The sequence below is a fragment of the Schistocerca americana genome, chromosome 1 (genome assembly GCF_021461395.2).
Source record: "Schistocerca americana isolate TAMUIC-IGC-003095 chromosome 1, iqSchAmer2.1, whole genome shotgun sequence".
NCBI classification, from domain to species: domain Eukaryota; kingdom Metazoa; phylum Arthropoda; class Insecta; order Orthoptera; family Acrididae; genus Schistocerca; species Schistocerca americana.
Window position 1 is genome coordinate 805478102 of NC_060119.1, and position 27587 is coordinate 805505688.

The 27587-nt window shown below is 41.1% G+C and overlaps 1 protein-coding gene across 4 annotated transcripts in view; it reads right to left on the reverse strand.

Annotated features, from left to right (window-relative positions):
- Positions 1-27587, reverse strand: part of LOC124612713 (E3 ubiquitin-protein ligase CCNB1IP1-like) — a 198190-nt gene that overhangs the window by 159099 nt on the left and 11504 nt on the right. Inside the window, exon 2 of one of the 4 annotated variants that reach the window (XM_047141077.1) lies at positions 11105-11162. The exons of the other annotated variants lie outside the window; for them this stretch is intronic. The gene's annotated coding sequence lies outside the window, so the exon portion shown is untranslated. The remainder of the gene's footprint in view (positions 1-11104; positions 11163-27587) is intronic. 4 annotated transcript variants of the gene reach the window in all.

Sequence of the window (27587 nt, forward strand, 5' to 3'; positions counted from 1 at the left end):
CAAAACCAAAAAATTAATGCAAAATATATCTATTCAAAACAGCAGATAAAAGTTCGCTTGATACCTTCCTAAGAGAGTGTCTCCATTCCTTCCAAGCTAATTGTGTAAGTGTATACCAGATATGGCTCAAATTCAAAGATACAGTATCGACAGCAATACATAGATTCATACTGCATAAGTTAATAAGAGACGGGACTGATCCACCATGGTACACAAAACACATCAGAACACTGTTGCAGAAGCAACGAAAAAAGCATGCCAAATTCAGGAGAACGCAAAATCCCCAAGACTGGCTATGTTTCATGGAATTTCCATAATTCCTTCACGGCAGAAGATGAAGTAAATATTCCAGAATTCGAAACCATAGCAGCTGTTAGCATGAGTGACATAAAAGTAGATATCTTAGGTGTTGCGAAACAACTCAAATCACTTAATAAAGGCAAGTCTTCCGGTCCAGATGGTACACCAATCAGGTTCCTTTCAGAGTATGCAGAGACAATAGCACCTTTCTCAGCAATCATATACAACCGCTCACTTGACGAAAGGTCTGTTCTAAAAGACTGGAAAGTAGCACAGGTCACACCAATATTCAAGAAAGGAAATAGGAGTAACCCATTGAATTACAGACCCATATCACTGACCTCAATTTGCAGTAGGATTTTGGAGTATATACTGTACTCGAACATCACATGAATCACCTTGATGAAAATGACTTATTGATACATAACCAACACGGACTCAGAAATTATTGTTGTTGTGCAACACAGCTAGCTCTTTATTACCATGAAGCAATAAGTGCTGTCGACAAGGGATCTCGGATCGATTCCGTATTCCTAGATTTCCAGAAGGCTTTTGATACCGTTCCTCACAAGTGACTATTAATCAAATTGCGTGCATATGGAGTATCGTCTCAGTTGTGTGAGTGGATTCATGATTTCCTCTTAGAGAGGTCACAGTTCATAGTGATAGATGGTAAATCATCGAGTAGAACAGAAGTCATATCTGGCGTTCCGCAAGGTAGGTCCTCTGTTGTTCCTGATTTACATAAATGATCTAGGTGATAATCTGAGCAGCCCCCTTAGACTGTTTGCAGATGATGCTTTAATTTACCGTCTAGTAAAATCATCAGACAATCAATTCCAATTACAAAATGATCTAGAGAGACTTTCTGTGTGGTGCGAAAAGTGGCAATTGACACTAAACAAAGAAAAGTGCGAGGTCATCCACATGGGTATTAAAAGAAATCTGATAAATTTTGGATATATGATAAATTGCACAAATCCAAGGGCTGTCAATTTGACTAAATACCTAGGAATTACAATTACGAGCAACTTAAATTTATTTACAAAATTTCAATCACCAACTTTCTCTTTCGAATGCGAAAATATTTTGTTGACACCCACCTATGTAGAGAGAAATGATCATCATAATAAAATAAGAGAAATCAGAGCTCTAACGGAAAGATTTAGGTGTTCCTTTTTCCCACGCGCCGTTCGAGAGTGGAATGGTAGAGAAGTAGTATGAAAATGGTTCGATGAACCCTCTGCCAGGCACTTAAGTCTGGTTTGCTGAGTAACCATGCAGATGTAGATGCCTTTGTCAAAAATAGATGAGACACACACACACACACACACACACACACACACACACACACACACACTGAGAGGCATGGTTTGGGAGGAGAGGTGACTCATATCAAAGTGTGCAGAGAAACACCAGCAAGTGTGTCACTGACTTTATCACATAGTAGGTACACAGCAGGTCTTCCGCTGATCCTGTGATGGCGCCAAGCGGCATTCACGCGTGGGTCAGTGCCAATGCCAGAATCCACTGTGTCGGCACCTGGGCACCTGGTGCTCTCACTCAGGCCACAGCTAAGTGGCAGCGATGCTTTCTAGCTGCATTGGTATCCCGGGACATGCCTGGCTGCTCCCTCAAGCACAATTCGTTGACCCCATGTAGAGCGCCGAAGTGAAACAGCCAACTGCCATTGTCACAGTATGCCTTAACAGCTCCAGCCGTCTGTCCAGGGCAGCTCGGTAAATGGCTGCAGACAGCTCTGTCTATACTTGGCAGGCAGAAATGAGAGTTCGCTCCCTGGCCCCACTCATGCGGATGGCAGCTTGCAGTCCACCAGATGATGTCACCCAGAAAGCAGAGGCTAGCAGCTCTCTTGCTTCTAGCACCAGTGCAGCTCCAAGGTGCAGTATGCACCACTACAGTTATGGCGCATCCGTGCAGCAGAGGTTGTTGTTGGCAATTGCAGCAGGCCACTTAACAGCTGATATCAATTATCAAAATGTTGTCATGGTTGGCCTACAACTTAAACAATCATCATTCTCTCTAGTTCTAGACATGCACAAAATGGCGACACTACTGCCCCCCACTTGAGCCTCCCGGCTCACTTATTCATACGTCTTTTCCCTACACCTCTGATGTAATGCCAGTGTATAAGTGGAGTTCTCTTTAATGATTACTACATCAGCTTTCCTCAGCCCGCTTCAGCCCCTACACACAGATCATTAGGCACTGTTGTAACTGCAATGTATGGGTTCCTCACAGTACGTTAGTGTCCTGTGCTGCCCTGATTATTTCACACTTGTATACAGTGCCCACCAGGCCATGCCTTCTTGCCTTCGAGCACTGTCGTAAACTTGCCTTGCAGAATCTTGTGCTATATATCAACACTGCCCATGCCTGCTATCCAATGTCACAGTCAGTCCCTTGACTAGTATCTTCCAGCCTTAGCTGCATGAAATTTACAAGAATTCCCCAAATCCACACCTTTACTTATCCATGATGAAGCACTAAGCTTTCAGGTATAATATTGGTCATCAAAAATTTTCTGCTTTTTTTTTCTGAGGGTGTGGTTAGGCAGTATCCTAAGATCACAGCTTAAATTGCAGCAGCTGAATATTTCTAACATGCATGATTATAAATTTCACTGCTGTGATTGAACATTTCAGGGTTTACCTAGTTGAATACTCGTACATGTTGCATTGAGCATTTTGACTTTTCCATAGAAAAGACACTTATGTGTTAAACTACTCAAGGACTCGCCTCACTCTTTTTTGAAGGATAATCATACTTTCTGCCATTATTATTGCATAATTTGTAATTTATGAAAAAACTAAAACAAGTATGAAAAATAAACTAGAAGCTTGATCTTTTCCAGTGTTTTTTACTCTTTAAGGCATATCAAACACAAATGTGCCAGTAAAATTTTAAATAATGGCATAAATGGCAGGTCTCCTGAACATGAAATTTTTCTGTGGTTGGTCCTCAACATGTTAACTTTTGAATGTGAATCAAACTCTCTGTGATTTAAAAATTCAACACACATTCTCACATATAACATAATTCATCTTGCTTAAAAGGAAATTTAATCTGAAAGTTAATGCTTTTGAAACCACCATTCACAATATTTTCTCATGATCTGTCAGAAAAAAACAAAATATGTTACTATGATAAGGTAAATGCAATTAAACCATTTTGTTCAGGGAGAACAAACATTTCCTTCACGTGTACCAAAAATCTGATGGTGTAATGACACTGCAACAGTTCAAAATTTTCCATTATTTAGGGAGAAGTTGAGATGACAGAAAGCTGTACAATGTTTACAATACTTGAAAAATTATTATTATTGTTGTTAGGATTAATGAGGGGGGGGGGGGGGGGGGGAACAGAGGGCTCTAAGCATCAGTGACAACATGTTAATTAATTTGTTGGATTCATTCAGCATCCACTGAACTGGAGTAAAGCATGACAGAGAGAGAGAGAGAGAGAGAGTGCAAGAAGGGGGGGGGGGGGGGGGGGGGAGATGTGTAGGGAGAGGACAGTTTGATAACAACAGTTTACAGATGAGAGTGTTCCTATATGAACAGCTTCACAGAGCTGGGGATAGGGAAGCTAGGATAAGTGAAGGGATTTCTTGAAGCATAGTAATTTAATTTTCAGGGACACTCACCACAGCGAAGAGATATGTAAAAAGTCTAGTAAAATGTAGGACTTTTTAAAATAGATTCAAGAATTTATGTATATATCAATGAAAACATAGTGTAATTATATAGATAAAAAACCTACTCAGTTAGTGGCTGCAGGAGAACACACATACAGAAGTATTACAGTTTGCATGCTTACGGAACCAGTGGCTCCTTCTGGCAGAAGGGCTGAAGGGGAAGGAAATGGATGAAGGAAAAGGAGTGGTGAGGTTTAAGAAAAGGTGTAGAGTTTCTTTGCTTCTCATCTTGTCCGGTAAGTCTCCCCCGACCCAGGGTTCTGGGTGACTCTTCCGAACTTTGCGCTTTTCCTAAACCTCCCCATTCCTTTTTCTTCACCCCTCTTTCTTCCTCTTCCATCCTTCTGCCAGAAGAAGGACCCTCTGAGTCTGAAAGCTTGTAAATGTAACACCTTTTGTACATGTGTCCTCCTACTGCCTTTTGGTGATTATATATACATATTAAGAAAAATTTTTGTGCACAGTATGGTTTTTTGTACAGATTTCCATAACAAAAAATTTTTGAAAAATAGTTGACTTTGTTAGTTTTATGGCTACCAAATCCAGAGTAAAAAATCTGTAATTTAGTTTATTTTGTTTTCTTTTGAAACTGGATAAGTTTGTAATATGTAAGCTGTTTATGTAAATTATAAAATTTGTGTAAAAAAATTAAGAATCACAAGTGTGTTTGATATGGTGCGGTGTGGTGCAACGTACACTGCCCATATACACTGATGAGCCAAAACATTATGACCAATGCCTACCATGACTTTAGATGTCACCTGGTGACATTGTGGGCACATGATGTGGTAACAATAAATTGTAAACAGAGCAGACACCAACAGGGGATCACCCTGGTGAAGATATGAAATGGGAAAATCCATTGAGATGAGAGACTTTGACACAGGACAGATTATTATTATTATTATTATTATTATTATTCTTTCCTGTCTCAGACATTATGTCTGGTTAAAAATGGAAAGCGACACGGACCTTGATCAAGCATGACTTCCTTTTGACTGTACGGTATATGTTACATTGCATTCAGGAACTTTCGGGTAATTGAACATGTATCAATAATTACAGATTTCTGTAGCTGTATATATATGTTTGGATGTAGCCGTATTGCATTGATGTACTGGTGGATATTGTGTGGTATGACTCCTGTAGTTGATAGTATAATTGGTATGATGTCAACTTTATCCTGATGCCACATGTCTTTGACTTCCTCAGCCAGTTGGACGTTTTTTTCAATTTTTTCTCCTGTTTTCTTCTGTTCAAAATGGTTCAAATGGCTCTGAGCACTATGGGACTCAACTGCTGAGATCATAAGTCCCCTAGAACTTAGAACTACTTAAACCTAACTAACCTAAGGACAACACACACATCCATGCCCGAGGCAGGATTCGAACCTGCGACCGTAGCGGTCGCACGGTTCCAGACTGTAGCGCCAGAACCGCTCGGCCACCAGCGGCCGGCTTTTCTTCTGTATATTTGTTGTATTGGGTATGGATATTTCGATTAGTTGTGTTAATTTCTTCTTTTTATTGGTGAGTATGATGTCAGCTTTGTTATGTGGTGTTGTTTTATCTGTTATAATGGTTCAGTTCCAGTATAATTTGTATTCATCATTCTCCAGTACATTTTGTGGTCCATACTTGTATGTGGGAACGTGTTGTTTTATTAGTTTACGTTGTATGGCAAGTTGCTGATGTATTATTTTTGCTACATTGTCATGTCTTGTGGGGTATTCTGTATTTGCTAGTATTGTACATCCGCTTGTGATGTGATCTACTGTTTCTATTTGTTGTTTGCAAAGTCTGCATTTATCTGTTGTGGTATTGGGATCTTTAATAATATGCTTGCTGTAATATCTGGTGTTTATTGTTTGATCCTGTATTGCAATCATGACTCCTTCCGTCTCACTGTATATATTGCCTTTTCTTAGCCATGTGTTGGATGCGTCTTGATCGATGTGTGGCTGTGTTAGATGATACAGGTGCTTGCCATGTAGTGTTTTCCTTTTCCAATTTACTTTCTTCGTATCTGTTGATGTTATGTGATCTAAAGGGTTGTAGAAGTGGTTATGAAATTGCAGTGGTGTAGCCGATGTATTTATATGAGTGATTGCTTTGTGTATTTTGCTAGTTTCTGCTTGTTCTATAAAGAATTTTCTTAAATTGTCTACCTGTCCATAATGTAGGTTTTTTATGTCGATAAATCCCCTTCCTCCTTCCTTTCTGCTTAATGTGAATCTTTCAGTTGCTGAATGTATGTGATGTATTCTATATTTGTGGCATTGTGATCGTGTAAGTGTATTGAGTGCTTCTAGGTCTGTGTTACTCCATTTCACTACTCCAAATGAGTTATTATTATTATTATTATTATTACGCAGAGCCTATGAATGAATATCTAAAAAATACCGAAGCTGGTCACATGTTCACATACTACTGTTATGAAATCTACGGAAGGAGGTAGAAGGACAGGGGAACTACCACTAGGTGCTAAATGGTTGGAATCCATGGCTCTTCACATAACATGCAGTTCAGAGGCTTGTCTGCTCTGTAAAGTAAGATAGCTGATATGTGGCATCTCTCCAAAAAGAGCGCAACGCTGGCACACATACATACAATGTTTCGGGGCACACCATTCATCGTACACTGTTGAACATGGATCTTCACAGCAGACCACTCCTACATGTTCACATGTTGACTGAATGACATAGTCAATTATGACCTTCATGTCGGCTCTTTGGGTCAATCGTTTTGCTACACTTGGTCGCTGATTGTCTCCACAAATGCCATCATTGTGGTGAATGGCAGCTCGAAACGTGCAGCATGTCACGACTGCAGGTTGGTGCAAGCAGTATTATGCTATGGGAATTTTCTCCTGCACTTGCATGGGATCTGTGGCACTAATGGAAGACACGCTGATAGCTGCAAACCACTTGCATCCCTTCCCGCTTGATGTCTTACCTGATGGCTACGCCACCTTTCAGCAGTACAATTATTCATGTCTCAGAGCCAGAACCGTGCTAAACTTGTTTATGGAGCATTATAACTAATTCAGGTTGATATCGTGATGACCAAATTCACGTGATGTAAATCCTTATGAACATCTCTGGCTATCGGGCACCATCACTGCACATGCAAATCAGCAGCCTGTTATTTATGACAAAGACATGACCTGTGCATAGATGTCTAATGCCATATACCTCCAAAAACTTACCAGCAAACTGCCCAGTCACAACGTTTTGGCTCATCAGTGTAGAATCAGACAATACCTAGCTTCATACACATGATGAATTATAGCTTCATCGTGAGAGATGCTCACACATGAGCCACCCAGTTACTTAACCAAGTGATGTTGCTAACTTACGAGAGATGAAACAATACATTCACTATTACAAGTTAAATCACATTTTTTCCGTGTCAGAGGCAATAAAACTTTGTACAATTTTTTTTGTTTTAATAGTTTATTCCCATATTAATTTCAGCCTCATATCAACAGTGCTTTTTGAAATAAACGAGATAACGTAAAGCACCATATTTATTACGTAAAAGTCAGTGAACAAGTTTGATGACGTATCTAGCCTTTCAATAACATAGTAAAACAATTTCTGTAAAATAGTTTACATAATAATTTTCATTTTACTGGCACTATGATCTATGTTAAATGATACTTTCATTTGTTTTAATGTCTGAGTGACTGATGGACTAAATATGGTATATGATTTGTGAATCTTTGCAATTGTAAGTAACTACGTGTATAAGAGTGTGAGACTGTGAATATATGAGTACATACATCAGGGTAATTGTGAAATGTAAGAAGCCAGTTCATGGTACTTTTTAATTATACAAGGACTATCCAGAAAGTAACAGACATGTTTGTCTATCAGGGCAGTGGATGGGGCTACAGCCGCCATCTCGGTGCCATAATGTTCCTATACTAACACACATCCAGCGGTGTCTATGTCTCTGCTGCTTTGCTTTCTGTGATGTGTTTAAATTTGCACTGTAATAGAGAATCCAGGCACTTGTTACAAGCATCCTGTGATTAAGTTTTTGTTGACAAAAAACTGCAAACCAATTGAAATTTATCATGACCTCTGTGATGTCTCTGGAAAAGAAATAATGAGTGAAAGCTGAGTGAGCCAATGTAGCATTGATTTAAAAAATTTCCTTACTAATGTTCATGATGAGGAACGCACTGGATGGCCTAGCCTTATGACTGAAGAACTGGTGATGAAAATCAACAACATAATTCATGAAATTTGTCATTTAATGATTACGGAACTTTCACGACACTTCCCCAAATTTCAAGGAGTTTGTCGCATGGAACAGTGGCAGAGAAGTTTGGTTACAACAAATTTTGTGTTAGATGGGTTTCCAAAACACTAATGAAAGACTGGGAAAACAGACTCAGTGCAGCACTGACCTTCCTTGAAGGATATCAGAAAAATGGTAACAAAGTTACTGTCGTATTGAAACAGGGGCGACAACTGGGTGAAACATGTTAACTGTGAAACAAAAAGGCAGTCATTGGAATGAGGACACACAAATTCTCCCAAGAAACCAAGGAAGTTTTTCCAAACATTGTCTGCAAGAAAGATCATGGCTACTGTGTTATGGGAGTCTAAGGGAGTGATTCTCATTGATTTCCACGAATGTGGCGCACAACAATTAACTCAGAGAGGTATTGTCAAACACTGAAAAATTAGGTGGGTGATACAAAACAAGCTTCGTGGAAAAACTGGTGCATAACTTTTGTTTTCTCACGACACCACACGTCACACATGCCCAATTGTATGACAGAGCACCTATGGGCTTTGGATGGGAGGTGTCTGATCATCCACCATACAGCCCGGATTTGGCACCGAGTGACTACCACCTCTTCCCAGCAACATCGCTTGCAACACAACCCTTTGATAATGATGCCAAACCATATACCATTATAAACCAGTAGTTTCAATTGTAGGGGGAAGATTTCTATAGAGATGGTATTGAAAAACTTGTGCCACAGTGTGATAAGTGCCTCCATTTGAATGGAAATTATGTAGAAATATAGCTTAAGAGTGTACTTGCCTCCATTTGAATGGCACTTATGTAGAAATATAGCTTAAGAGTGTACTTTTAAAACATATATAATAAAATTTGGTTTCTCCATATTGTTACTTTCTGGACAGCCCTTGTAAAATGTTCTTCATGGGATTAATTTTCTTTTATTTGCTTGCCTGAAACATGTTATTCAACATTTTGTCCAAAATAATTTGGTAACATGATTGGTTCAAGACAGAAAACATGGGCTGGTGTAGATCAAAACTGAAAGCTGATTGGGTACATTGGAATTCAGCCAATTAGAAGGGAGAGATTTTGCATGCAAAAGATCTGTAAGCGAGATTGCAATCGGGAATCAAAGGGGAGTCAGTGCTAAGCTCCTGCTTTATTTCAAATAACTAAAATCCATGTGGCGTACTATTCGACTGTAACTGAGACCATACGGCTGAAGTGAATATCTGCGAAGTGCTGTGCAAGCAGTCTAACCAAAAACATGTTTGTGTCTATTCGGTAACAGGTCAGGGAGAAAACATAAAACTGGCTACTAGAGAGTGTACGCGTGAAACATATATATTTGTACATAAATATGATAATACATGGAATTATTCATTCAATGACTGTCATTTATTTTGTAGTCAGGCAGATCTGAAACTTGAAATCATTTTTGCATCCTGTTAACACATACATTGCAACTAGATTTCTTTAAAGCTTTTCTTGTCGAGAACATTATGTGCTGGCACGTGTATGCGAAGAAGTCAACCATTGTTAAGTGACATTTTCTATGTACAGCAGCAAACCCCACTGCTGCAGTGTAGACTAGTTTCCACAGAGTGTGTTAGTTGTCAGTGTTTTCTGATGTTTGGACTGATGATGGACAACAAGTTGACTTTTATTTCAGAGCTGAACCTGCTTCTCATACAATTTATTCCCCGTGACAATAGTGTGTTATGGGGCAGAACAGATCTTCTTCAACACAAGCTGAAATGCTGGCAGAATTGGCAATGAGATGCAATGGAACGATCACCACTTTTAAAAAATATTTCCCTGACAAATGCTTGATGATTACACAACCACAGCTCCATGGCTATACTGAAATGGCAGTTCATAAGCGACAATGTGATGCTGAGCAACAGTGACAATTTGAGTAATGAGCAAGCCTTTATTAATTTAAAATGACTAATCTTTTTGTCGTACCATACTCAAGTCTTCAAGTACCTAGTCTATTTTAAAATCATGCTGCCAAACTTCCTATAAAATGTTTCATACACCTTTGCTTGTGATCTGGTCCTTTACTGTGATTTAAAATGACTTGCTTAGTCTTCTCTGTATCAGAGCCATTAACACACACTCAACAGACAGTCAAATGATTGCACAGTTTAGATGCAATTACAGTGCAGCAGCTGTGGCGACATGAGCCACATGGCAGTATCTATGCACCTGTTCAGTATAACTCCCTTAATGTAACTGAATGCAACACTTTCCAATCGCGCATCTGTAGCAGCATGGCAGCAGACAAATGAAAGTGATGTGCTACTTGACTGGTTGGCAGTGGGTTGCTTTCAGTTACATCAAAGAAATACACTTCGACAGGCACACAGCTACTGCCGCGCAGCTTGTGTCTCCACGGTATCAGTACTATTATTACATCTTTTGACTGCAGTGTTGTCTGCACTTTGTGCAAATACCACAAAGTGAGGATTTACCATCTGACAGGAAGTCACCAGAGTTTATCAGGGAGGTGAGAGGCAGCATGCCATCTCTCAATAACAGTTGACCATTTGTTTACAGTGTGAGATATCTGAAAAATTGATTACAGTGTGAGATATCTGAAAAACATGCTGGCCAGAACAACAGTCTAACATCCTCCATGTCGAAGCAGGTCAAATAGCATGGGCAACACATCATTTAGTGGTTTTGTTTCATCTTCTTGAAAAGTAATGCCATGGCTACTCTGAAGAAAGGCCATAGCTACCGGTCTTAACACATCAAACTCGAGATGGCTGCAGTTCAAATTACTGGCTATATGAACCAAAGATATCATGCTGCGTACTCAATGGCACCACATCCGTCAGACCAAGTGCTCGGCCAGTATGATGATGATACAATGACTGAAAAAAAAAAAAAAAATCACAACACCCAAAAATAACTAATTTAGAGTAATGAAATTTTGGGAATAGATTTGCCTAGCTAACATATTTAAGCGATTTATACTGCAAGATCACAGGTTAATGTAAAAGAGATATGAGCCACTGCAAATGTGAAATGCTAGTACATTAATAAACAGTGTAACCGCCACAATGTTGAATGCAAGCATACAAACGTGCATGCATTGTGGTGTACAGGTACCAGATGTCAGTAAGTGGAATGGAGTTCCATGCCTGTTGCAATTGATCGGTCAATACAGGAATGGTCCATGCTGTTTGTGGATGATGCTGGAGTTGCTGTCTGATGAGGTACCATAAGAATAAGAATAAAAATCTTTATTAGCCGTTCAGTATTTTCTTATACAATTGGCTTTGTCAATAAGTTCAATTACAGTATAAAGATGGATATATTCTCATAACAACGTATATATAAATCATATGAATGTTAGTGTAGTACAATAGCACACATTAAGAATTTTATATATTGTTAATTTTAGAATAAAAAAGAAAACATTATACAGATTTATATTAAGCAGGGAGTATTCGCGTCAATGACACTATGTCATTATCATATACATGTTGATAACACTATGTCATTATCCTAAGCTATTGATGCAAATTTAGGTCCTACTACGGGCAGAGGTACCTTTCTCTATGTTAAAACAGCAAATCTGCCATAATACAATCTTTATATTCATCAACTGAGTAAAATGCTTTACCTTTGAGCCATTGACCCAATGTTGTCTTAAATTTACTTTTAGATACTGTTTGTACAATTTTAGGGAGCATATTAAACAGTTCAAGGCCTACATATTTATAACTATTATGTATCTTGGACAGTCTAGAGTATGGCAGATCAATTGTGTGGTTTCGTCTTGTATTGTGGGTGTGGACAGATGACCTAAGGGGATATTGAGCTATGTTTTCTTTTACGTGTAGTAAGCAATAATAGATGTACAAACAAGGAACTGTCATGATGTTAAGTTTTTTTAAATGTTCCCTGCATGTATCCCTAGAAGATAAACCCACTATATATCGAAGAGCTTTTTTTGCCATCTGAAAATTGATATTGAATTGGGAGAATTTCCCCAGAGCAGAATACCATACGAAAGATGGGGGTGGATATAAGCAAAATATGAATGCAGCAGTAAGTTTTGGCTGACATTACTCCTAAGCTTATAAAGTAGGAGCATAGCACGTGCAAGTTTAGAACAGACGTATGTGATATGTTTATCCCAGCTAAGTTTCTGGTCAATCATCATTCCTAGCAGTTTAACGGACTTATTTTCTTTGTTAGATACCTTCAAATTAAAGAATATTTCCTCAGTTTTTGTTTCATTTATGAATAAGGAGTTCACACTAAACCAATGAATCGATTTTTCAAATATTATATTATTTTTTTCTTGTACAGATTCAAGAATCTGACCTGAATTGATAAAAGTTGTATCGTCCACATAGAGGACTGTTTTACAGGGTAAATACTGTGGCATATCATTAACATACACTACAAACAGGAAGGGCCCGAGTATGGAGCCCTGTGGCACACCTCTTTTTATTGTTTGTGGGTTTGACAGCTGCCCATTTACACTATCAAATTGTACTCTGTTGCTTAAGTAGGATTCTAATAATTTCAGGGTGTCCTCTTCCATGCCGTAGTGTATTAATTTCATGATCAAAGTACTATGAGATACAGTGCCAAATGCTTTACTCGGGTCTAGGAGAGTAGCACAGGAGATTAATTTATTTTCAAAGCCATCATATATATCATTAACAATATTTTCAACTGCTTTAACTGTGGATAGTTTAGACCTGAATCCATACTGTGAGTTACTTAACAAGTTATTCCTCTCAAAATAGTGATTCATTTGTTGGTAACACAGTCTTCGATTATTTTAGAAATTATTGGGATTAATGAGATAGGGCGATAGTTACTTGGATTTGATTTATCTCCTTTCTTAAACATGGGAATAGTTACTGCTATTTTCAAACAGTCGGGGAAAATCCCTTGCTGTAATATACGGTTAATGAGAGTGGTTAGAGGGGGCAGAAGATCACTTGATATCCTCTTTATGACAAAGTTTGACAGATCATAGAAGTCCTCTGCTCTGGAACTACTTGGTTTGCCTATTGCTTTGCTAACATCATTTTCAGTTACCGTTGCCCAGCAGAATTTATGGACTACATACTTATTTGAAGCTAAAAGAGTTTTAGCATCAAGCATGGTGTTGAGGGGAGACAAATCTTGTAAACTGAAGTTAACAAAGTGTGAGTTTAAGATATCTGGGGCTATGGGTATAGCTAGTTGAGTTGTTGGTCTATTTATTTCACTTTTAATTACTTCCCAGGCAGCTTTACAGCTGTTGCTGGATGTAAGAATATAGTTATCATTCGCCCTACGTTTTGCCAAACTTATTTCAGATCTATAATTCTTTTCTTATTCTAATGTACATCTCTTTGTACTCGTTGCTGTTATGAGATCTGTCTTTAAACATAAGAAGAATAATCCTGATGCTGTTGAGGTACGGTGTAAACCAATTATTTAGTCTCTGTGGTTTATGAGCTTGGTTATTATTCTGTCTTTTTACTAATCTGGGACAACACTCATCAAATATTCTTGCAATTTCCTCTATAAATAATTTGCTTCTGTTATTCACACACATATCTTTGTATAAGATGTCATTGCAGTTAACTGACCTTAATCTAGTTCTAAACTCTCTTATGTTGCATTCATTCATAGGCCTAGTTTTGTGTTGTTTATCTGGAATGCTGACTGGAACTGTAATCCATAGGCCATCATGGTCAGCTAGGCCTAACTTGACTACTCCAATTTCAACATTATTTTCATGGATATTACTTATTATATTGTCTAAGCATGCATTATATCTTGTAGGCTTATCATTTAGACAATAGCAATCAAAAGCTCTTAGGCTACCCAAGAATTCCAATATGATATGACTCTGTACCCTGATATCCATATTAATATCACCAAAAATTAAGATTCTTTGGTATTTATATTTAGGCTTAGTTAGTAAGACTAACAGTTTTTTTTAATTTACTATAAATTCATATTCACTAGAAGATGGTGTGCGATATACAGAGGCAACAATAATATTATGTTTAGGTATATGTACAACTGCAGCCTCAAAGGTGGTGTCTATACACAGGTCTGTGGCATCAATAGTAAAGTATTGTAGATTTAGTCCATTCTTAATATATATTGCAACACCCCAATGTCCAATTGTTGATCTGCAGTAACTACTAGCTAAGGAGTAACCAAATGGAATATTGAGGTCAATTTATGATGAATATAGCCAGTGCTCATTTACACTAAGTATACCACAGTTGGAAGTTTCTAACCAGTACTGCAATTCTTCCAACTTCTTTCTTAAAGACTGTATATTAATATGTAAGAACGGAAGACTATGTTTGCTAACCCTGGGCAGTAAAGATGTACCATATGTGCCCAACTGTGTTGCAATTGATCGGTCAATACAGGAATGGTCCATGCTGTTTGTGGATGATGCTAGAGTTGCTGTCTGATGAGATACCAGATGTGCCCAACTGGAGACAGATGTGGTGACTGAGCAGGTCAAGGCAACATGTCAACACTCTGCACAACTTGTTGGGCAAGCATGAGGATGAGCTTTATCCTGCTGGAGAGCACCCTCTGGAATGCTTTCCATGAAAGGCAGCTCAATAAATCGAATCACCAGATGTATAATTTTGCAGTCAGCGTGTGTGGGATAACCACAAGAGTCCTCCTACTGTCATACAAAATCGCGCCCCAGGCCATAACTCCAGGTGTAGGTCCAGTGTATCTAGCGCACAGACAGGTTGGTTACAGGCCCTTCATTGGTCCGCTTCTAACCAACACACGGCCATCACTGGCACTGAGGCACGACCAGCTTTCATCACAAACACATCAGACTTCTGTCATGCTCTACAATGAGCTCTCACTTGACAGCAGTGAAGTCACAAATTGTGGTAGTTTGGGGTCATTGCAATGCACGCTAAAGGGTGTCTGGCTCAGAGCTGTCCTTGAAGTAACCAATTTTTAACAGTTCATTGAGTCACTTGGTGCCAACTGCTGATCAAATCGCTGCTGCTGATGCAGTACAACGCACCAGAGCCATATGCCGAACATGATGGTCTTCGCTCTCAGTAGTGCTAAGGGGGTGTCTGGAGTCCAGTCTTGTGACTGCACATTCTTGTGACCATCACTGCCAGTAATCATGAACAGTGGCTATATTCCTGACAAGTCTTCCTGCAATTTTGCAGAAGAAACATTCAGATTCTCATAGCACTATTATAAGACCTCCTTCAAACTCAGTGAGGTGTTGACAATGGTGTCTTTGTCACCTTAAAGGCATTCATGACTAAAATCAACTCACTATGTCAAATCTCAAAGCAAGTAGCATTCATGACCATCACAGAGTGTATTTAAAGCAAGCCTGATTTCCATCCTCTTAGTGGCAGTACTAACACCATACTTATGCAACAGGTGCAAAATTTGAATAAAGACCGTCTTTCAGATGCAGAAACATGCCTATCAACTTTCGTTTAGTGGGGTGCACTCAACACTTGTGGGGACAACTGAAGAGCTACTTGACTGAGAAATGGCGGCTCTGGTCACGAAAACTGACAACAGCGGGAGAGTGGTGTGCTGACTGCATGCCCCTCCACTTCCGCATCCAGTGATGCATATCAGCTGAGGATGACATGGCAGTTGGTCAGCATCATTGGGCGTTCTGAGACCTGTTTGGACAGAGTTATGTTAAGTATATTCAATTTGACATGTTAGTCCATGCTGCTTCAACTCTATACCAGAGTTTATCAATATTAGTGGCTGGTTAGTGCTGACATGCCAGTCTCTTGGCAACTGATGACCAGATGTTTGTAATGGGTGAGAGATCTTGAAAAAATGCTTGTCAGAACAAGAGTCGAACACCCTCTGTACAGATCTAGGCCAGGACATCATGGGGAACATGTGGTCTTGCATTATCTTGTTGAAAGGTAACGTCACAGAGACCATGAAGATAGGGGGCAGCCACTAGTCATTACATGTGAGAAATGTGACTGCTACAGTCCAAATTACAGTCTATGTGAACCAGATGTCATCCTACTGAAAACCAAATGGTACCATTGCCACCACAGGACGTGCTGGGCCTGTGTGACGATAACAAATTCAGTCCGGCATGTTCATTCTTCTCAGAGCGTCCTTACAAAAACATTTCCATTACGATGCTATGCACAAAATTGGAACTCATTTTAGAAAAATGATGTGGTGCCACTCTTATGTCTAGTATTATCACTGGATGTAACTCGCTCCGCTCTTGCATGAAAGTAAGCCACCTTTCTCTATAAAGAGTCACGGAAGGTTGTGCCCTTAGTTGGAGGGGAGGGGTTAAAGTGAGTAAACAGGCACAAAATGACATTTTTATGCTGGAAGTTTCAATTTTTCCACATGTGCCCAAATTTCAATTAAGCTACATTAAATTACCTAACTTTTCCTCACTCCTCACTTTTGATTTGGATGGCTTAGTCCAGTTATTCATATGTTTCAGGGATCACATTTGTATTATCTCACTAAGATCTGGAGTGACTCAGTTGATCTACAAACATAATAAATTTTCTTTGTGAGTATGTGGCTACATGCTAGTTATTTACATTTTGATTGATTTCTACATTAATGTCAATCTACATTTATAATTAATATTGCTCCATGAATAGGTGAAACTGCGTCTCCTACTATCTGTCAAGAACTTTCATTCACAAGAATAAAGGTCAATTACTTTTATAGTTGCATACTTTGCTTCTGAGCAAGAGAGAGTTAATTTGTGAATACTGAAAGCCACTGTTGTTCTTAGGTTTGTATTTGTGAATGTTAATATTTTTGCAAATGATGGCTTGTTCTTCACTACACATTTCATAAGGAACTAAATGTATTGTGTGACTGTTGCCAGTATGGGTAGTCTTTTTCTTTTTTTCCTTCAACAACAGTTTGAGGACTGTGCACTAGACATTAGCTGTACAGCATGTTTCTATGCAAATAATAGTTTATTTCTAATACTGAAATTGTCATAAAACATTATTCTGCATTTTATGCAAAGATGCAAAATAACAACTCACCACATACATGAGGTATTGAGTGAAGACAAGCCCCTAAACAAGACAAAATATTGATAACTTTTTATCAAACTCTTCAGAACTGATAGAACACACATGCCAACATGGATATGTTGTCCAGGCTGACTATGTGTCGGCAGCGCAATCTGATTGGGTTGGGGAATTTGGGGTGATTGCAGTGGGTGAGAGGAAAAAGGAGGAGAAAATGTTAGGGAAGGTGGCTGACAGGTGGAGGAGAGAGGCAGCAGACACAGGGGATAGGAATGTAGTACCAGTGAGTTCATTCTAGCCACATACAAGGGGAGTTGGGGTGCAGCATACAATGGCATGGAGGAATATATTGGGTGCGGGATACAGAATGAAGAAAGAGGAGGACTGCGGAGAGCAAGATGCGAATGTAAGGTGGGTGACAGTGTCATGAATCAGGAATGGAGATGCGTGCAGGGAACAGGCCAGCGGATACTGAGGCAAACAGGATTACAGGATTGAAAGATGTGTTACAATTCAACTCCCATCTACATAGTTCAGATAAGTAGTATGATGGAAGAATCCAGATGACAGGGGTTGTACAGAAGCCACTGAAATCAAGCGTGTTGTACTCAGCACAGTTTTCCACACCGGGTGGTCGGTTCTGCTCTTGGCCACTTTGGTAGTGTCATAACGTCAAGTCTAACACATATATTTCAGAATGACACAACACATGTAAGTCACAGAGTAAGTTGACAAGCAAGACATGTGTACACGTTAGCATTCGAATGAGCACTGAGTCCCAGTCTAGCAGCGGCTGCTCGGCTGGCCGCTTAGATGGCGCAGCTGCTGCATGGCTGGCAGACAGCGCCGCATGTAGAGGACACACGTAATTGCGCGGCAGTGCTTTGAATGATCGGCGAGTCACAACACTTTTCCCCCCTTTGAAATTGTTAAACTGGTCTTGATGGAGGTGTCCTGGGGATGGCTAACGTCCATGGGCGTTGTTTGACTCGCCGTAAAGTCTCGAGAAGGAGGCTTCCCGTACGGATGGAAGTGCCCCCGATGATAACGGGTCGAGATGACAGGAGACGTAGGGGTCGAATCTGCTGGGGCCCCATGCACCAATCTGCCCATTGCGGCAAGTCCAAATGATATGACAGGAGACATGGGCGATGTGTCGGCGTCCGTTGGAGGAGGAGGCGAGTAGATTTGCTCTGACAGAGGATGGTCATCCGGTTCCTGCACGGGCACATCTCCTGGTGGCGTCCGTTCTTGTGCTGGCACCGCGATGACAGTGAGAGGGCTGCGTTGTGAGTTTTGACAGATGCCAAGATCCCGAGCATCAGGTAGAGCCAAAGGTGGTGTAGCGGCATTCGGAACAGGCATTGCTGGCACACGAGGCCGGAGCTGGTCCGAATGACGCACTGCAACACCTGTGTTTGTCTGGATTTCATACAGGCGTCTGCCACGGTGTCTTAAGATGCGGCCTGGGCTCCATTTTGGCCGCCTGCCATATCCCCGTACCTAGACGAGGTCGTCGGCGGTGAACCGGCCAAGTGAAGGCACCCGCGGTCGTGAGGTGGAAGGCCGCAGAAGATGAAGTAGTGTGCGGGGCTGTCGGCCATGTAAGAGCTCAGCCAGGCTGTGGTCGCCCATGGGGGTGAAACGGTAAGACGCCAGAAACTGGAGAAGCGCATCATCAGCAGCAGCAGAAGAAGTCAGAAGTTTCTGCATCTGAGCCTTAAATGTGCAGACCAGTCGTTCAGCCTCACCGTTGGATTGTGGATGGAACGGCGGGGTCGTGACATGCATAACGCCGTGACGAGCACAAAAATCCGCAAATTCGAAAGAGGCAAATTGCGGACCATTATCAGTAACAAGAGTAGAGGGGAGGCCTTCCAAAGAAAAAATGCGGGCGAGAGCACTGGTGGTTGCCGCAGTGGTAGGCAACGTGCAACGGACAATGAAAGGAAAGTTAGAGTAGGCGTCAATTACGAGGAGCCAATAAGTACCTAAAAAGGGTCCCACAAAGTCAGCACGAATGTGCTCCCAGGGCTTCTCAGGCGAAGGCCACGGTGACAAAGATGACTTCGGAGCAGCAGCCTGTGACGCACAAGGGCCGCAGGCAGCGACCGTGTGTGCTATTTCAGAGTCGATGCCAGGCCAGTACACATGACGGCGTGCCACAGATTTTGTGCGAGACACACCCCAGTGTTCTTGGTGAAGGAGGCGCAAGACCGAAGCACGCAAAGACGCAGGTACCACAACATGCGGCGAAGCATTGTCAGTGGAGAGGAGGATAACACCATCCCTAGCCGTGAGGCGGTAGCGCAAAGCGTAGTAGTTCCGCAACGGATCAGAAGTCTTAGCGTATGGGCGATCTGGCCAACCCTTCTGAATACAGCGTAAAACCCGGGAGAGGATAGGGTCAGAACCCGTAGCAGCCACAAGTGTGTCCCCAGTGATGGGGAACCCGTCCGCAACCCGCTGCTCGGCAACATCCAGGTGGAAACACAAAAGTTCGTCCCAATCGAATGCCTGATCAGGACCCATGGGAAGGCGAGACAGAGCATCAGCATTTGCATGTTGAGCCGTTGGCCGGAAATGAATCTCATAATTGAAACGAGACAAGTAAAGAGTCCAACGCTGGAGGCGGTGTGCAGCCTTGTCGGGAAGTGACGATGGACGAAACAAGGAAACAAGTGGTTTGTGATCCGTAACAAGATGAAATTTTGAGCCAAAGAGAAAAACACGAAACTTATGAAGAGCATAAATAATGGCCAAAGCTTCTTTCTCAATTTGAGAATACATTTATTGGGCATCCGTGAGCGTTTTGGAGGCATAAGCAATTGGTTGTTCCGAACCGTCAGAAAAACGGTGCGCAAGGACTGCACCGACCCCGTATTGAGAGGCGTCTGTGGCAAGAACAAGATGTTGGCCAGGTCGATAAGTAGCCAGGCACGGGGCCTGTTTCAGCAGAGTCTTCAATTTCTGGAAAGCCGCTTCGCATGACGCGGACCAGTGAAAAGGCACGTTTTATGCAACAGGCGATGCAACGGCTGAGCCACCGAAGCCGCAGACGGTAAAAACTTGTGATAGTACGCTATTTTCCCCAAGGCCTGCAGTTCTTTAACAGATGTAGGGCGAGGAAGGGCATCGATCGCAGCGACAGTTTGCTGAAGCAGACGAATACCATCCCGAGAGAGTTGAAACACCAAGTACGTGATAGATGCCTGAAAAAATTGTGATTTCTGAAGATTACACTTAAGACCGGCAGTCTGTAAGACATGAAAAAGTGTGCGGAGATTTTGAAGATGTTCGTCAGTGGTGGAGCCAGTGACAACAATGTCATCCATGTAATTGATACACCCAGGGACAGGGAGTAATAATTGTTTCAAGAATCGGTGAAAGCAACCCCGAATGGCAAGTGTTGGTATTGATAGAGGCCGAAAGGCGCGTTAAGGACCAGAAACTGCTGGGAAGCAGCGTCGAGAGGAAGTTGATGATAAGCTTCTGACAAGTCAATTTTAGAAAAATACTGGCCTCCAGCAAGTTTAGTGAACAGTTCTTCAGGACGGGGCATAGGGTAAGTGTCAATGAGGCATTGAGCATTTACAGTGGCTTTGAAATCGCCACAGAGGCGAATATCACCATTTGGCTTAGCAACAACAATGACAGGAGAGGACCACTCACTGGAAGTGACAGGAAGCAAGACCCCTGAAGTAGTGAGACGATCCAACTCCCGTTTTACCCGATCGCGAAGGGCCACAGGAATGGGCCGAGCCCGAAAAAACTTAGGCCGAGCAGTGGGTTTGAGCGTGATATGAGCTTCAAAGTCGTTTGCACGGCCTAACCCAGGAGAAAAAAGGGACGATAATGTCGTTGACAAGGAATCCAGTTGAGCATAAGCAATAGCATCAGAGACAATAGTGACAGAGTCATCTATGGAGAACCCAAAAACGCGAAAGGCATCGAAACCAAAAAGATTTTCTGCGTTGCTCTGGTCGACCACAAATATGGGAACAGTGCGAACGACGAATTTGTAAGATACCTCAGCATTAAACTGTCCCAAGAGAGAAATCTTCTGTTTACTGTACGTCCGTAACTGCCAAGTGACAGGTGACAGGAGTGGAGAACCCAACTGAAGATACGTCTGAGAATTAATTATAGTGGCAGCAGAACCGGTATCCACTTGCATGCGAACATCTCGACCAAGGATTTGGGCAGTGAGGAATAACTTCCCTGAAAGGGAAGAAGTGCAACTGACAGACAACACAGAATCAGAATCAGCGTCATGTTCATGAACATCATGTATGCGGTCGGATTTGCAAACGGAAGACACATGACCTTTCTTTTTGCAATTGTGACACACAGCCCAACGTTGGGGACAATCCTCGAGTGAATGTTTCGTAAAAAACCACAGGCATGAAGGAAGTTGCCGGGGGTTTTGCTGCAGTTTCTTAGCGGGTTGTTTACGGCTAGGCCGAGGCTGCGCGTGGGAGCACACTGCGGCCACGTCGGCCGGCGGGGACACGCCGCATGCGTCATCAACAGCGCACAGAGGTTGTATTTCCCCGACATCACCCCACGCCTCTATTTGCGCCCCAGCGGTGCGAGAAATTTCAAAAGACTGCGCAATGGAGAGAACTTCATCTAGAGTCGGATTCGCCAACTGAAAGGCACATTGCCGAACTTCTTTGTCGGGCGCCGACCGGATAATAGCATCCCATACCATGGAATCGGCATAGGATTCTTTGTGAACGTCAGTAACAAATTGACACTTTCGACTGAGGCCGTGAAGTTCGGCAGCCCAAGCGTGATAGGATTGATGTGGCTGTTTTTGACAACGATAAAAGGCAAACGAGAGGCTACCACATGCGTTTGCTTTTGAAAATAGACAGACAGAAGGGAGCACATTTCAGCAAAGGACAAAGACGCAGGATCCTTCAAAGGAGCCAATTGCGACAACAACCGATACATTTGAGGTGAAATCCAGTAAAGGAACAGAGACTTACATGGTTGTTCGTCCGTGACATGAAATGGCAAGAAGTGCTGTCGAAGACGTTTTTCATAATCAGACCAGTCTTCCGCCATCTCGTCGTAAGGAGGAAAAGGAGGTAAAGCCAACGACGAGAAACGCCCCGCATTTGACGCCGCGACGAAATCACGAATCGCCACTGTTAGAAGCGTTTTCTGTTCAAGGAGATTTTGCAATAGTTGCTACAGTAGCCATGGGACCCTGTGGGTCAACGGTGAAAAGGAAAAATCCACTACCTCATCGCCAATTGTTATAACGTCAAGTCTAACACATATATTTCAGAACGACACAACACATATAAGTCACAGAGTAAGTTGACAAGCAAGACATGTGTACACGTTAGCATTCGAATGAGCACTGAGTCCCAGACTAGCGGCCGCTGCTCGGCTGGCCGCTTAGGTGGCGCAGCTGCTGCATGGCTGGCAGACAGCGCCGCACATAGAGGACGCGCGGCGGCGCTTTGAATGATCGGCGAGTCACAACAGGTAGTGGCCATCATTCAGCTGAACAGATTGTTGGTGGTCACGTCCACATAAAATGAAGTACACAAGAATCGGTATAATCCATATCACTTCATGCAGGGAGGGTTACCTTCATAGTCTCAGATATTACTGAATTTAGCGTATGTTAAAATTCAGGAGTACGTAGAAAACACGTATTTTTTTTGTTTTCTCCAAAAAAAATCCTGCCCCGAGGTACAGGCTTCCAAAGATGACACTGCAAATATCATTTTGAAGATGCGAATTTCAGAAATTTTTTAAAAATGTTGTAACTCTGTAACAGTTCTAGATATTTTGTTAGAGGCTTTTTTATTTGAAGGATAATTGCTTTATGATTACAATGGTATCCTCAGTTTGGACATATCTATCAAAGTTCTTTTATTGTCGCCTTTTTAATTTTTTTATAATTTAAAGAAAAATTTTTTTTTCCAGAAATGTCAATCCAGAAAAGTTAGATTTTTTTCTGTTGATTAGCACCATGTAGTACTATATTCTCTGTAAAGGAGAGCTTCCACTTATAAGTTGAACAGGTTTTATTTTAAAAAATCTTTTTTTTTTAACTTTCAAGAATAATGTATATCTTCACTGAAGTTGCTTCTTACTAATTTCTTTGTTACAAAGATTAGTTCTATTGTCTTTGTTGCAGTTATTTCTTATCACTTTCTTTGTTGCAGCTATTTCTTTTCACTCTCATTGTTGCAGATATTTCTTACACTTTGTTGTAATTTCTTGTCAGTTTCTTTGTCGTGGTTGTTCATTGCATATTTCTGTATTGTAGTTGTTCAGTGCTAATTTATTTACAAGAGAGGCTTCTACGAAATCTGAGACCATCCAGTGAGTTCAGAGTTTTCGTGAGGAATTTGCCAGTTGACACAGTTGCAGTGGGTTTTGTGAAAAGGACTGTTTGAAATACTTCTGACTGGGGCCACAGGAGAGTGAAATGTGCTGACTATTTGCATATCCATAAAAGAGTGATATATAAGACAAACAAAAAAATCAGACTTTGTTCAGGTTGGGAATAAGTGTTCTCATTTGAAGACTTTGTTTCAAAGTGAAGATGTTTCCAGTGACAACTTTGTGTGTTCTAAATGTTCTGGCAGAATAACAACAATATAGTACCTGAACAAGGTGAAGCCTCCCATGGTGCAGATGATACAGATTTTGCACGAATAGAGGAAGAATTAAATATCATGAATCAGTCAACTCCAGAGGTAGGTGTTAGTCCTGTTAAGAAACTGAGGTCAGTGAAGTCGAAGCATAAGCTCTATGCATTAAGAAAGCGCAGAGAAATTCCTAAAGCTATGGATGAATATACTACAGCAAAACTGATCACAGTCTTCAAAGTAGAAATTCCATCTTCAGAAGAAAATGAACCAAAGCACTCTTGCACCTCTTGCAGGAATTATTCACAAATGTCAATTCAGCTGCTGAATATTGTGCATCTTTCAGTGAAAAGGTGCAATTTTTAACTATTATTCCAGAGACATTTTCAAAGAAAAACAATTATGAACCATGTTTCATCAGTATCAAAGTAAATGGTAGACAAATAAAAAAAATGTGAGGTCTGTAAAATTAGTCTTTGGAAGAATACAACCCTATTATGGTCATCCTGTAGAAGCAGCTTAAGTTCAAATAGTGCAGTCATTTTATCTGAAAGATAAATGGGACTGTTCTCACCAGAGTGCCAACAAAAAAGACACTATAACTGTAGCAGTTGAAGGCCCAAAAAGTTGTGAAAGTGAAGAGGTACATGACTCACAGTATTAAAAAAACATTTGCAATTTAGAAGAGCAATTATACAACTTCACATATTGGAAGATGAAAATTTTATGCACTACAACCTAAGTGGGTAGTTCCACACCCACCTAGAGATGTCTGTTTATGTGTGCACTGCATGAATTTTGAACTTTGTGTGGTAACTTTGAAGAACTTACTGGAGCGGTGACATGACATCTTGGTCGTGTGTGTGAAGTCATTAGTAGTCTGTGACGTAAAGCGAGACTTGTTCATTTGAAGAACGTGGTGACTGCCCTGGAAAGGGAGGACTGTCTTTGCAGACACTTGGCCTGGAAGATGTAGCAGATAACTCTGCAGAAATCACATATGTGACATGGGAGGAAAATAAACTAATTAAGAAAACTGTTGCTTTTGACAGTTTCATTGATAAACTTGGTAAATGGTCAGTTAAAGCAGTAACACACCAGCATCTGAAGAAACTGCGACAACACACTGCAGAAGTGTAAGGGTGTGTAAAGGCTGAAGAACTACATTTTGTGCTTCACTGTCATTTTGCTGAGAACTGCTCTGTAATCCTCCCACAAGAAGTACAAGGGTATCATTGGGGTAACGACCAAGTTTCAATTTTTACAGGAGTGACATATTTTCAAAACAAGACCACAATTATTGCAGTTATAAGTGATGACACAGGACATGACTCAGCACATGCTTTGCTGGCAGTGCGCAAAATTCTTCAACTGCAAACAGGGGCAGAGAAGATCATCATTATTTCTGATGGTGCTCCTAGTCATTTTAAAAATTGTTACCAGCTGTTTGAATTGCATAAGTCACTTGCGCACAACTGACTGGCTATACAGTGCTACTGGTCATGGGAAGGGGGCCTTATGATGGTGTAGGAGGCCAGCTGAAGCACCATGCTACAAAACATAACGTTTCCAGACCAAATACAGCTGTGATTCAGAATGCTGAGGATTTTACGAGAGTTGTGAAATCTTACACATCCACAACTCTCATTCTTTTGTCCAAAGAGGAAATCGAAGAATTCCGTGAGCAGAAAAAAGAAGAATGGTCCAAACAAACTACTCCTGTGAAAGGAATTCAGAAGACACATTTTTGAACTCAAAGTGATGGGCGAACTAATATTGCATGCACTTTAAAGAGCAAGAAAAAAAAAAACTTTGTTCGTTTGGCCAACACCTCAGAAACAGCAGGATAATATTCAGATTCACAACCTGAGAAGGGAGATGCTTGTGACATGTGTGTATGACCGTGACTGGTGGATTGCAGAGATTATAGACACCAGTTATGAGTTAAATGAGATTGTAGTGAACTTTATGCTACTACATGGACCAGCTGCTGATTAGGTTTCCAGCCGAAGGACAGCAACAATGCCATCAGTGCTCACTTCCTCTTCACAATGTTTTGAAGATTGAAAGTGCTCCAGTTCCTATTGGTTCAACAGGAAGTCATCACTCTATACCAAAGGAAGATACTGAAGCAGTGGAACACATTTTTAGTTCATTGACTGGCTAATTTCAGTACAAAACAGAGTGCACAGAAGTTGTATAAACTGAAGCCTCTAAATCTTTGGACCTTTCACATACATTTTGGAATCATTTAAAATGCTTGAAAAACTAAAATTATATTAAATATGGCTACGTTTTGATTTTTATGAGCCTGATGGGTGATAATGTGGTAATAAAACAGGTTTCATGTATGGCAAAAATTTCAATTGTTTCTAAAACCAGTTCAACTTAAAAGTGGAGCTCACCTTTTCACCTTAACTCATCAACAGGGGAAAAAAAAAAAAAAAAAAATAAATAAATAAATAAATAAATAAATTATGGAGTGGCATTTTTCGAAAAAAAAAATTTTACCCTAAATTACAAAAAAGTTCAGAACACTGTAGTAAAAGAACTTGGACAGATAAGTCCAAATGGAAGATTTCTTTGTAACAATAAAGCAATTATCTTTCAAACTGAAAAAAAAAAAAAAAAAAAAAAAAAAATTATCTAGAACTGTTCCAGAGATACAACATTTTAAAATTCTTTCCAAAGTTCGCATCTTCAAAATGGTATGTGCAGTGTCATCTTTGGAAGACTGTATCTCGGAGCAGTTTTTTTTTTCCTTCTTCTTTCTTGTTGAGAAAACAAAAAATACATGTTTCTTACTTTGTCCTTTATTTTAACGTATGAATTCAATAACATCTAAGACTATGAAGGTAAGATTTTTTCCTAGCCTGCCTGAATTGATATGGACTATGCCAGTTACATCAGAGCTGGTAGATGATATGACCGCTTTCACAGGTGGCCCTGCCTTTGATAGGATAGAATATACTTGTGATGGGACTGGAGTGGGATGTGCTTGGTGGTTGTGTAAACAGCCACATCTGATACCAGTGTAAACAGGGCACCCTAACAGGCATGGGGCCTCACTGCCCATCACTAGGTTTGAACCTGGGTTCTCTGCTGGGCATGAGGAAGACGATGGTGAGGGTGTGTCCACAGATAAATCCTGATGACAGAATAACAACATTTATTTATCAGCTACAATGCAAGGGTTGTGAGCCCTCTGGGAGAGGTTTCTTTCCACATGTAATATTCTTGGTGGCGACAGAGGTGACTGGTGGATGTTCACATGTTTGTCCACTGCTGCCTCTGAAGCTGTGCTGGTGTAACTCGGAACTGCTGCCTCCACAGTGGCACTCCGGACTTGCAGGGACTTAACTGCAGCAGCTAGGACCACGCGCCATGGGCCTCTGTGGTGCTGGTGGCTAGGGGGCTTGGCAGTTGACAGGTCAGTGCCCCGTCTCAGTGGACCTCACAAGTGGCAGCTGTCTGGCATCGGCAGCCTAGGCTCCCCGACTCCTGCCCCAGTTGCAGCATTCATGACAGCAGCGTCCAAGGATGATGGCAACAATGCATTACCACAATGCACCCCAAGCAATGACTTCCATGACAGGCGTAACTGACCCGATTACTGCCCTCAGTGTCAACACCCTGCAGTGTGGCGAGCTGC